This window comes from Aythya fuligula, chromosome 4 (genome assembly GCF_009819795.1).
Source record: "Aythya fuligula isolate bAytFul2 chromosome 4, bAytFul2.pri, whole genome shotgun sequence".
In the NCBI taxonomy this organism is placed as follows: domain Eukaryota; kingdom Metazoa; phylum Chordata; class Aves; order Anseriformes; family Anatidae; genus Aythya; species Aythya fuligula.
In genome coordinates, this window is record NC_045562.1 from 30992633 (window position 1) to 31006078 (window position 13446).

General features: G+C 38.4%; 1 protein-coding gene across 2 annotated transcripts in view; it reads right to left on the minus strand.

Annotated features, from left to right (window-relative positions):
• GUCY1A1 (guanylate cyclase 1 soluble subunit alpha 1) overlaps positions 1 to 8990 on the minus strand; it is a 34867-nt gene extending 25877 nt beyond the window's left edge. For both annotated transcript variants that reach the window (XM_032186974.1, XM_032186973.1), the window contains exon 1: positions 8935 to 8990. The gene's annotated coding sequence lies outside the window, so the exon portion shown is untranslated. The remainder of the gene's footprint in view (positions 1 to 8934) is intronic.
• Positions 8991 to 13446: the final 4456 nt, after the last annotated feature.

Below are 13446 nucleotides of genomic sequence, written 5' to 3' on the forward strand. Positions count from 1 at the left end.
CTTTCGAGTACTATTTCTCACTGAAATGTTAAAGAACACCCACTCAGTATTTACTATTTTTTAAACCTTTAAAATAGGCATGCCACCCCCAAACACCTGCTTTTTCATTATATTAAGGAACCACATTAATTTCAAAAATCTTACCACAGTGGAGATTGGAATAATAAGCACGTCTCTATTTAAAGAGCTGCTTAAGTGGTTCAGCAAGCTGTCACAGACTATGTTTTTATACAAGGTCAGGTGTAAGCTGAAGTTCGAGGCAAAAACAATTTTAAAATAAACTATTATGAGGGTTATAAAGGGGCCAGATAATAGGATGTCTCCAACTTGCAATGTTGCATACTGGTACTCTGAATACTAGCTCTAAGACAGCACAGAAAACAATTCAGTTGTTTCAGATGCGTAAGGACAGGGAGAGGTGGCAGTGAACTGTGGGGTAAAACCATAAATATAAACCAAAATCAAATTCTGGCCCTAGCAAGTCCATATGTACTCAGATTAGTACTTCAATATAATAATAATTCAAAATTTATTTGAAAATAAATGCTCCTTTGACTGGAAGGTTAAATTTATTGTTAATCGAGTTCTTCATAACCAAAACCCCGTAACAAGTAATAATTTCCACCTAGGTGTTTGTTTATGTGTACAGAAAGATGATGCTACACAGGAAGTTCCCTATTTTTCTAGAGATATGACATTTCGCAACGAAGAGAGAGATCATGTGTATAGTTGGGGAAAAGGGAGGGAATGATAGGCATGGATTTCTAGAGGACATAACCAGAGACCTAAAATTAAGGATGAAGAGAGGTCGTATACCTTTCATGAAGAATTCATGAAAATTTCCTGCCAAGATTAACTATCTTGGTATTTTGGAGCACCTGGAAAGACTGTGAATCTTGCAGAGTTTGTGTTCTCAGCAGTTAGAAAATGGGGAGGAAAGAAAGTTTTCTCCATTGTATATATAGTCTTCCTTTGCATGAAGTCAGAAGCTTTTGATATTTCTCTTTACAACTTAGGTGATACTGAAAATTCGAAATACATGTTTTAAATATTTGTACCAGGTAGTTTCCAATGAGACAAAAGCACTAACTTTCCAAGTATCCGGTGACAATAAAGGAATGAATTTCTTGCAGCATATTTATGTTGTAAACCTTTGCTCTGAGCTTTCAGCTCTGTTTATAACTAGCATCTAAATACTGTACTGCCCATTATATTTCAAACTGACAAAAGAAGCACATTGCTAAGTAATGTAGCTTCTTTGCTAAAAGCTGGATTACCAAATCTAAGTTAGGAATAAATATCTGAATTAATATATTAATATTTGACTAAACATTATCAGTGTTTTCCATGGTTTTAGAGTGACAGCAGGGAGACAAACCAGTGAGCATAAAAATTCTTGCATATTTATTCCATTGTTAGATAGACCGGCCATTTACAATACAGTACATTGCAGCAACTGCAATAAAACAGAAATGAATTTTTTTAAAATATATCAAGCCCTTTTGGTGCTTTTCTGGCAGTACTGTTCTCATTTCAGTTTCTCTCATTTTTTCCCTATTCCAATTTTTGCTAACCAAAACATGCCCACAGCATGGGCAAAGACGGATGTTCTTTTCTAGCTTTTGCTATATGTAGATCATAGTCCCATATTCCTTCAGTACTCCTCCCTCTTCACCAATTCAAATCCTACTTGAAAATATAGTTCTATCTTTTAATTCCTCTTTAAATATATTTTTGCTTAAAACTTATTATTGTTTAGGACTGGAAATTATTTCCAAAGAGAAACTGGAAGGAAGATATTATTAAATCATATTTCACATACTATATTAGTCAATAGATAAAACACGGTTTTTACTCTTGATTCCTAGTGCCAGACTCAACTCTTCTATGAGAATAATATTTTTTCTGTCATGATGCCCACCATTATCTCAAGCGTGGTATACTTGCATATTTTGAACTCTGACTAATCTGTTAATTGGTTCCAAAATTTACCATTGATATGGTCAATGACTTTTTCCACATATACTTGACTATCATGCTGCATCTCTCGCAGATCTGGAGCACATGACATGCAGAGTAAATGCAGAGCTGATCTAAGCTGATGCTAATTTTCAGATCAGCTGTAGATTTTCAGTGTCAAACTATGTACGTAGTCTCTGCCTCATGAGCCTATTAAAACATTTTGAAAGCCATGCCTAACCCATGACTGAAAGATGCTCTACTCTATAGTATTTCATTTCCACCACACAACCAAACCTTTTTTTTTTTTTTTTTTTTTCTGTCTGGGAAAGGAACTAATGAATTACATTTTAGCTATCAAGTAGAATACCATTCAGTTAGTGACACTGATGCTTGGTCAACATATGAAAATTCTTATGGAGCCTTTGTTTACACTGAAATACTGTTATTTAACCTTCTGTCTGATGAGTTTATCTTTGGACAGGTTTCTCAACTGAGAAATTATGCCATTGTCATCTTGCGTTCTGCTGGAGTAGCTGTTTTTTTCTCTATCGCTGTTGCTAGGTGTATTATTTGTTTATTTTAACTTCCCAGAAGGCCCAAATTAAGATCAGGACCATACACAGATATATAGTAAAAGATACTATTTCACTTGAAGGACTTGCCCTCTGAATAGCTAAGACAGAAAAATGGGTATGAAAGGAAATGTTACTATGCCTCTTTTAATAACTAAGAAATAAATCCAGATAATTAAGAAGTAAATCCAGATCTCTTGAACAGAGTTGCACAAGTTTTTTGTGATATAAGTTCATTAGATCTGAGTGATTTGCAAAAATCATTTGTAAGATTTGACCTTACTTCTATTTGCATACAGATTTTAGAATTAATATGGGAAAGAAACACTTGCACATTCCTACAAGTGAAATTCAAATAGTTTTTGCAGATAGATTCATAAAAGTATGCAGGTGCTATATATAAAAGCAGAACGAGGAAGGTATCCTCATCATATAACTTTGTGCCTAACACACACCAGGGTTAACTTCATTTTCTCATTTCGGAAGGCCCTGCAATTGCTTATAAGAAAGGCATTTCCTCTTGGCTGGTTTTTATTAATATCATGCAACACATTTGGGAAGCTTTAACTTCAACTGCATCAAAATAAGCATTTAATTCAGTCTACAATTAATTGCAATTATTCCTGTCTTGATTTCCTGGACATTTCGAGGAGAAAAATTGGTACCATATTCACCAAAAGCCTTGTTAAGTTTCTTAAGCTCCAAGACTATCCTTCCCTTCATACCATTCTTCCCATGTGAAAGTCTAAAATCCTACCTTTAAACATGCTTTGTGGATTAATGGTTATTTGCACCAAAATCTGAACACATTTTCAATTCACTGAATATTTTTTCCTCCACAAGAGGCCAATGATTTCGTACTCTCAGCTTACTAGTGCAAATGGGTAACTATGAAGACAATTTAGGCAAAAAGAAAAAAAAAAAAAGGGGGGGAATTAAAAGTTAGATTGATGCATGCTTTCTCCAAAGACATGGAAATTTCGCCATTTTTAGAAGTGCTATTTAAAACAGCAACTGTAATAAGTATTTTAGGCTCCAGAATGCCTGCAGTCAAGACTACAAAGCCACACAGCTATTAGTATAAGCAGACACCCCTCCCTACCAACAAGAAAGCAACTGGGTGTATTGTCTTCCATCTTCAAATCATACAAGTAATTACAAGGAAATGCAAAAACCCAATTTTTCTAAGCAACAAACTGGAAATCTTGCTGAGGTGTTCTGCAATTGCCTTTTACTAATGCTCTTTCGTGTGTGAAGGGTTTCTGCATTTGCCGAAGAGGGAAATCAGCTCTCCCTGAGCAGCTTTTGTCAGTTTCCATCTGTATCAAGTGCCAAGTGAAATGCGAGGTTAAAATGAAATTAAACACGTTTACTTTGGTGAGGATTAGAAAGGCAGTTGCCACTGTACAACATATTCCCATTTAATATAGAAAAAAACGTTCTTGGGATCTCAAAAACAACCATGCTGTTGTTGATTAAAAGTGGAGAGTTTAGCAGCAACCCCTGTGTGTGTCATTGCAGAAACCATGTTTTATCGCATCCTCTGGAATCTGTGACGTTCTAGGATTATGCTGCACTAAGACTACCGGGAGGATTCCCACAAAAGACAGTTTCCGAAAAGAATGTTTTATTTTCATTCTGAATACCTTAGAATGGGGCTAAGGAAGAGATTTACTTCATTAACGTATGTTTGTTTCAATTTCCATTTGTGAAAAAAAATAAATGATTTGAGCACATTGCCTTATAGCAAGAAAATTTTACTCACGCTGAAACAGTTAGATGACTTGCATGGGATATTCCCTGTAACTGTAATACTAATAGCTGTCTAAGGGCTAGATTCCACAATGCTTGATAAAATCTTTGGAACTGCCTCCAGCCTCTTCCATGATGATGCACACACCCAGCTTTCTAGATTACAAGCCACACAATTAAAGCTCTCTTCCTGAGCCACTGCATGGCTGACCTATTTTCTATATGGACTTAGCTGAAACAATCAATGGGCATAGCCATGCGTAAAGTGCAAGTCATAGGCAAACAGTCCCTAAAGAGAGTTTCAGAGAGCTCTGTGCACCATAGGCCCATGCTGGGGTGCAATTCTTCAGGCATTTTTCTCCTTGTCTTATGGCAGAGAAAGGAGTATCTTTGGCACTCAAGCAGGGACAGCATTTGTAGCATTTGCTACACGTTCAGGCAGAAACACACAAGTGCAAGATACAGTCATAGGGGGTCCCATGAAAGAAGTGCCCCCTCAGAAATAATAGGTAAGGTCACTACTTGCTTATTATCTAGGCTCTGTGTGTTGGCTGTGGGAAATTACCCTACTGGTGCTGGCTTGTCTGAATATGACCAACAGGGCACCCTTCTCTTAAAAGAGCTACTTCTATAATGAATATGCAAGAAGAAAATCAATTCACAGCTTAGCTCTAAGTAACACAACTGAACTAATTTAGTTTGAGCAGTGAAATCAAGAATAATGAAATCAAAAATAATGGTAATACTGCCAGGTTCAAGAAGCAGGGAAGGTGCCTAACAGACTCTGAACTATGGAAGGGGACATTTCAATAAAATAAGAATGTTAGACTACTCTGCAGTTAGATGTGAAAGCTGTAATCTTAGCAGAGGCACTAATTCCACCTAACAAAACTATCATATCGTAAGAAATATGAATGAAAAATAAATGCAAGTGAATGTCACAAAACACTGTTCTCTGGTAGGGTGAGATTATTCTAAAGGTCAAAGGTCTGTCTGTGGAAGCCCTAAACCTCAAATTTACTTCACAATGAACAGGACTTGATGAAATCTCTATAGTGAAGTAAAATTAATCCCTACAGTATATCTGTGCTCTGATTTAATGTCATGAAGCAGCATAACAACTGACAGCAGTGGAACTTGCCCTCCTTAACAAACTACATTAAACTAAGCTAAGATAGTAGACATCAGATACATCTAAACTCCACATCTACAAAAATAAAGGATACAGTATGAGACATAAGGCATAAATGATGAGTTAAAATAACCAGGAAACACTAGCACTGATCTAAGAGTGGCATCGCCTGAGTAAGACAACCTAAAAACTAGAAGAACAACACGTTACCAAATGAGTAGTAATCTATACTTGTGTTACAAGTAAAAGGCTTCATTGGGGAAATTAACATGGTCTTTTCATTTTGTTTATAGTAATCAATACGCAAAACCCCAATAATAATTAAAAAACCCTGATGTCCTTAGCAAGTTTTCTTGTTTTTATTAAAAAATAAGAAAAAATCAGTGGTTTAAGCCCTAACTGGAAGTCCTAGCCTTAGCTCATTGATGCATGCACATAAGTACTGTTGGAATTTTAAAACTGAATATATACTACTACCCTGTCCTGAACAGTGTTGCTTTCTTGAACAAAGGCTTATACTTGAATACTGATTTTAAAATATCGCCCCTATCCAATGATAGACTTGATTCTCTACCACTGGTACCACTGGTCATGGAAGACCATGACCTCTAAGTAAATGCAATGAATTGCAATAAACACATAAACAATAAAGATCTTAAAAAATGAAATAGTACAGAATGCACAAAGAACTCCAGCAAAGAAACTCTAATGAAAGTTCTGAATGGTTTAATTTCCATTTGCTAATACAACAGGCAAGGTGCAATATAATGATTTCTAGGTATCATTAAATAAATCCTTAAAACATATCCTGTCATTTCCAATAGCTATTTTAAAACACTCTTTAAAAACCTACACAGAAGTTTTCTTCAATAAATATGCTTTTATAAAAAATGCAAGCTTGATGCTTGTCTACAGAGTAGAAAGAAAATATGACTAAATACCTTCCACTACATGTTTCCTTTCTTAAAACTTAGAATTTTGTATCTGTTTCCTTGGATTACAGAGGAGTTTGATATTGTTTTTTAAAACAAGATATAATTTACAACATCTCTTGGTGTAACAACTCATTTCAGTTGAAAGGAAAATAGCTGTATTTGATACAAAATCTACCTTGAGTTCTTGGATTGCTTGCTTTGCTTCTCATCATTATTTCAAATACAGCATTCATCTTCATAATGGTTGTGATACTTTACATTTTATTACATGGCATAGCCAGGTTTTGACTGTTACTGATATTTTGAGTAGTATATTTTATTATAAACTCTTATTTATGTTTTGATTTCACTATGGGATCTGTTTTGAAACAGACTGCCATATAACGATTAAAGACACTTTTAAATAAACATCAATCAGAATAAGATAAATATACAAGTACTCATTTCTGTGGACACAATACAAATACTAACCTTGACTTCTCATTTTTAAAGTTTTTTTTTTTCATCAAAACCTCAATTGAATAATCTGTGTGAATAGTCAGACAGCAACTGAACCAGTGGGAGAAAGAAAGATGGTGAGCCATTTTATTGATTAAATCAAAAAAAAAAAAAAAAAGATAAAAAAACCACTGTAGAACTACATTCCTTTGTTTCTCCTGCAATGTTTGCCTCATGATCTTGCACTGTCATGACTCACAGTAGCTGTAGGCTACATAATTCCACAAAACAAACAAAAACAAGAGATCTCAAGATGTGACTTCCTTTCTCCTTCCTTACTTTTCCTGGATGCTTTGGGTCAGCATGATATCAGCAATTACTTTTCTCTTCTGAGAATGTGGAGTGTAAAGTCACTGTTACAGTATTCCTCATGCTTCCTTAAAATCATCTAGTTCATTTAAGGGTCTTGCTGTTGGCAAACTAAAGAGAAAAGTCATAAGAGCTATGAATGTATGGCTCCAGAGCAAGGCAATCCAAGCAAGAAACCTCCCTACAACGAAGAGAACATCGCATGCGTTTCTAACACATTTGCACACATTCTCTGGTTGCCTCAATCACCTCTGTTCTCTGATTAATTACATAAAATAGTCTGTTACTGGAATCTCTCTCTAGCATGGACTGTCATCACCTTTTGTTCTTAACGCTAGAAAAGCAGTAGACCTATTTTATGTGATTTAAAGTGCATGCTTCCTTGCTCCTACTTTCTGTAATTTGGAAACAAATCATCTTAGCATAACTACAAGAAAAGGGAGTGGCTCTACAGGGATTTTTGCTTTAGGAAAAGCTATACAATTAGGCCACATCCAAATAAGTAAAACACTTTATTCTACTAACAAAGATAGTTGAACATTTGCACTTGTTTTGTTACAATTCACTTTTATGAGAAAATGCTCCACCACATTTTTTCTGTTACTAGAGTCTGACTAGAGACTTCACCATGGAAAAATATAAATGAATAAAAATTTATTTTCCCCTACTAGTATCTCAACTATCAAAAGTCTTACCATTTCTTTTTAGACCATCTCATGTGCAGCATATTGTAAACTGCAGCCCAGTGAAACTGGATGGGCTCAATACAGCATTACAAATGACTTCATTGCACTGCAGTACTCATTTTACCAGTGCTACATCTTTGCTTAGGACTTTTTCCTTTTCCTCTTAATTCATCCTTCATGCATAAATAAGCCATCTCACTACATACACAGAGTAAGCGACCAGCTCTAAAAATACAGCCATTTTAGGAGTAGCATTGGATCAAGCTTGGTAGACTACATAAGATGTATAAAAGTGCTCCTTTACATTAGAAACAAAAACTTTTCAAGTGTCTCAAATGTTTATACACAGAGATGATTTTATAAAGGAACTCTACCAGGCCTAGGCTAATGATGTTCCCTGGATTTAAGCCACAGAAACAGCTAGCTCTAGCCATGCAGAAAAGGAATTATGAGCCTACAGTTTAGAAAAGGAAAGAAGAAAAAAAAAAAAAAGAAAAAAAGAAAGAAAAAAAATCTGAAAAAAAAAAGAGATAAGCTGTGAAAATTGACTGCAAAAATGAATTGCCAGTCATAAGGAGTGCAAAGCCAGAAAATGAAATAAATGCAAAAGTGAAGTTATTGTTAGAGCATTAAGCATGTGATTAAGTATGAGGCTTGTGGCTAATGCATGAAGTGCAATGACATGAATTACTCTGAAAACGAGATAAGAAACCTTGCCTAATTGTAAGGCAGCGCAAGTAGCCTGAATGGTTTCAATTAGCTCGACGGGCACTATCAGCTGGCAAATTCTTGGAGAGCCTCACCACGCACAAAGGCCGCCCGAGTGCCCCTGGCGGCTTCAGCCCTCGGCAAGCCCCCAGCCCCGCACGGCCCCGCACGGCCCCGCACCGCTCCCAAAGCCGCCAGCACCGCCCCGCCGCGGTCCGGGGATGCTGAGCGGGGGCTGAGCGGGGGCTCCCCGCGCCCCCTGGCTCCCGGCGCTCAGCCCCCGCTGCCCCAGCTCCCCGCTCCCCGCTGCTCGCCCCGTCCCAGCGCTGTCCAGGGTCCCCGCGGGCACTCACCGCTCCCTCCCTCTCTCCCTCACTCACCATGCCGCGGGGCCGCTGCCGCTCCCCGGCGCCGCCAAGGTGTATTTGGGGAGCGGGCGCGGCGCGGCGGCGGGGCCGCCCGGGCGGGCGGGCGGAGGCCGGGCGGGAGGGGCCTCCCCGCAGACCCAATCAGAGCCCGCACGGGCGGCCCCGAGCCCCGGGCCCCGCGGCGCGGCGAGGCGCGGCGGGGGGAGCGGGGAGGGGGTGCGCGGTCCCCGCCGCCCCGAGCAGCCCGGCTGCAGCAGCGCGGCTTGCTCCGGGCAGCGGCTCCCGGCTGCCGGTCCCGCCTGGGCTGTGGGTGCCTTTCCCAGACCAGAAGGTTTCTGAACGCGCCCTATGCGTGGCACTGGGGTGCTACCGTATTTGTTCCCTTTGCACTTTTGCCACCACCGCCTTCGTTTACTCGGCGCTGGGGATACCCTACATCTTTATGCGTTCCGTGATACACACGTCTTTACTGTAGCTATCTGAATACTGCAGCCAGTAGCTCAGCAATGACGGAAGGGAAACAATACCTTTCCAAACAAAAATAAGCACAGGAAAGAAGAAGAATTCAAACGATTTCACAACACTGGAGTGCCAAGTTAATCTCGAGATACACTTCAAATTCAGAAAATACTTTCTATAGAGCTACCCAAGTCATTAAGACCGTTTTTGACCATTCTTAACTCTTGAATATCAGCAACGAAACAGAAAGACATCTCTACAATTTTTAAATCTTCATAAATGGAGTATTTTCTCTGTGAAAACACCGGCTTGCTTTTGGAAGCCCTAGGTCAGAAATAGTTATTTTCCTGGACTTGGGCAATTAACACTGACAGACCTCACAGTAGGATTAATTGCCCTACGAAGTCACATGGAATCAAACAGATCTCACCAAGAAATACAGCTGTTGTGTGCTCAAGGATGAGTTTTAGGAGCACCATACACCATATAGCGGTTGAATACATGATATGAAAAGAAAGGATATAATGTCTTGGAACTTAACAAGCTAGTACTGAAGACAGAGTTGAAATCAACCAAAAGAAAACCAGCATATCTCTGAGTTTTGAAAGTGGTTTTGAACAAAGTGGTTTTGAACAGATCAACTTTGCATGAGAGAGATATCAAATCCCAGAGTGTGAGTGATTTCTGATTTGTTGCCTTCTTGACTATCAGAACTTAAAAATGGTTTCATAAATGTCTGCTTCACACCATTCCTCCCTCCCTGCTGTGTTGACAGAAGACAAACCTGACAGCTAAAGTAACTGATGAATTCCTCCAACCACCAGTCAGTCAGCTGAAAATAATCTGCCAAAGCCCATTTTGTTGCCATATCTGCAGTTATTGATGGACAATGTGAAGCTTAATTGAGTGCTAAATAGACTGGGACATACTGTACCTGATAAAATTACTGAATTAATAAATAGTGCATTGATAGAGTCTCTTGCCTCTAGAAACAAAGACTAATCTCACGGCAAGGTGTGGTCTTGCCAATGTTTACCTGCATCTAGAAACTACCCTCACTCTTCCTGTTCAGTCCCATTTTCTGAACCAGCTTTTTCTGTAAGCACCTGATATGATTGCTTCTGTTGTCAGGATTCTCTACCAAAAAGGAGTAAGAGCTTCTGTTGCACAGAGAATGCCTATTCCACGATGTGCGACACAAATTTAGAGCTGATGATCACTGCAGTGTGAACCTGTTGTGCCCAATGTAACAGACTAATGCTAGGTGACAAGGGTGGATTTGGACATTGGGTGAATAACTGGATCATCAGCATCCAGAGGTCTTCCAGAGCTCTTGAAATGATGCTGCTCATCCCTGCCACATCAGTCACTATATGTGCACTAGTAATGACTTACAAACTTGCACTAAAAGGCAAAGAGAAGGCTTAGGAGTAAAACCTTTGCAGTGAGGATTTGGAAGAAGAAAATGGTATTTCAAATTACATTAATTGAAATATTAATCTACAGGCAGTATTCTTTTTTTCTTTAACCATTGAAAAGTTAGTTCCTCAAGCAAAATTAGATTAGATAAATTTATTTCATAAGATCTCAAAAAAAAAAAATCCATCAAGAAACGTTTATGTTATACTTTAAAATGGCTGCATTTTCTTCAGTTTCTTTAAATTAAAGGTCTATTTTCAACCAATAAAATGTCAAGATTTGCTGTAATGATGCTAAGATGTATGTAAAATCAAATATAAGGGAATCATAATTCAGAGCATAATTAGCACTCCTGAACTGCCATTTACTGGCATCTGCTGTATTTAAATCAAGTTCTCAAAATCATACGTCTTCGAAGAAGTGCCTCTCAAATTTATCATCTCCCCCATGGCAACTGCAATTTCTGACACTGATTGAGCGAAAATATAGAAAGCTGCAGCCCAGAGCTGGGTGCTGAGCAACTGATGGCTCAGCCTTGATGGCTTCAGGCAGCAGCCCTGTGGGACTGGAGGTACTGGAGGATCACAGAACTGCAGAAAGACTTGGGTCGGAAGGCACCTCTGGAGTAGATCAGTGCTCCAGATGTGTTTTACCAGTGCTGAGTAGAGAGGAAGCATCACCTCCCCCCAGCTGATGGCAATGCTCTTCCTAATGCAGCCCATACAAAGCTTATTGCAGCCCAAATTATATTTCAGACGTCCATTTCAGTCAGTGGTCCATTATTTATCCAAAAATTTTATTAATGTGGATACACTACTAAGAACACTTTGGTTTTCAGCTTTTGAACCCAAATTGGTTGATCAGGTTCTTCATGGGCTCCCTGGCTCAGTTCAGCTCTACTTTCTAAATTACTGAACTTGAGAGTGATATGGTTATACTCTGTGTATTTTTTCAAGGCATGGGCAAACTTAATTGTTCCTAAACTATAGCATTTACCTTTGTAACTTTTTTTTTTTTTTTTTCCCCAAAGTGTTTCTAGTTTGTAACTGCAATTTATACTCCACCCATTAATGATACATTTTCAGCATTGCATTCAGTGACAAATATTGGAGACTCACACAAGGAACACAATAGCTTTTCACTCTAGTGCAGAGGAGGTTCACATGACACAGAAAGGTGACAGTCACTTGATCCATGGCACTTGTAATCACATTGTTTTACAGATCAAGAAATAACAATTATTCCTCAAGGCAGATGAGAGTATAAGAATCTTAAAAAAAAAAAAGAGAGAGAGAAAAAGTGTCATACGTGTCATACACTATCTTTTTAAGACCCTTCTAAAATCAATCCAAGTCCCAAAAAGTGTGCTGTAAATTGGAGAGTTATAGTTTTGCACTACCTAAAATACATTCAAGCTCAGATTAACTATTGGTGTTGGACACCTCTTCCAGCTGGTTAGGATTCTTTTATTCCTTTCTAGTTCTTGCTATAGGGAGTTGAAAACACTGTGGGAACCCGTGATGGATCTGAAGGGGTGTACCAGACCTTTTACTGAAATTGTATCAAATTCAGAGGAGAGTCCAGTGATTTATACAAATGTAGTTCAATTTATCCCTTTCTGGACAATGTTAATTCATCTCAGTTAGAAATTACTTATCCTTAAGCTCATAAATACCTTTATCAGGAACATGTGTCTTGCTGTTTGTATGTACACTGCATTCCAAAAGGGCACCAATGTTAAAATGTCTTTTCATTCACCCTTTTCCCCTGAAATACTCCCACTTATTTTTGTTCTTTTTAAAGACTACGTCTCATATTCTTACTGTTACACAGCTTTGGTTGGTCAGATCTGAGTATTTATGAGGAGTAATGTCTACTTTTTCACCAAAGGAAGTTTGTTGCAAAGAAAGCTTCAAGTCTTCCGTGAAGAAAGGTGTTGTGTCAATGAACAAATAAAAGCATAGGTTCCACATTCTTTCATAGACTTTGTACACGTTAAAGCAAGCTGTCCTGGAACATATGATTTCCAGGACAGAAAGGATTTTTTGTTGCTGTCACAAGTTTTCTTGGTAAACTGTTGCCTGAAGGACTGGCTAGACTTACTGCATGTCCTCCGACAATATGCCTATATACTGTGTAGAAATACAAATTTGTGACATTCTTAAGATGACTTACCACAAAGAGTCCCAGAAATACTACTATGGCTCTAACAGTAGCAACAGAGAAATAGGATTCCCAGCCTTCTTCATTGGAAGTTACTCTGCCAGACAGATTTGCTTTCTTATCCAATATTCTTATTTTCATTCAGAAAATGAATGTAATGCTTTGTACTAATCAATTATTAATATCTCCCTTTAGTCAGGGAAGCTGTGACACTTGGCCAGAGGATAAGTTTCTTTCACTTCTGAAGTCATACTTAAGAAGATTTCAACTTAAAATACACATTCCAGCTTGGGTATTTACAAACTTTTTGCATCCTCCTCTAATTTAAATTGTTATTGAATCCTTCCTGTCCCAAGTGACTTGTTATTAAATCTTTGTCATGCATTGTACTAAACAGTGGCTATGCCTATGCTGTGTGATCCAAAATCATTCTTCAGCTCCTAGTTCCAGGTGCATGCCCCGATGACACCCCGACTTTTTCTT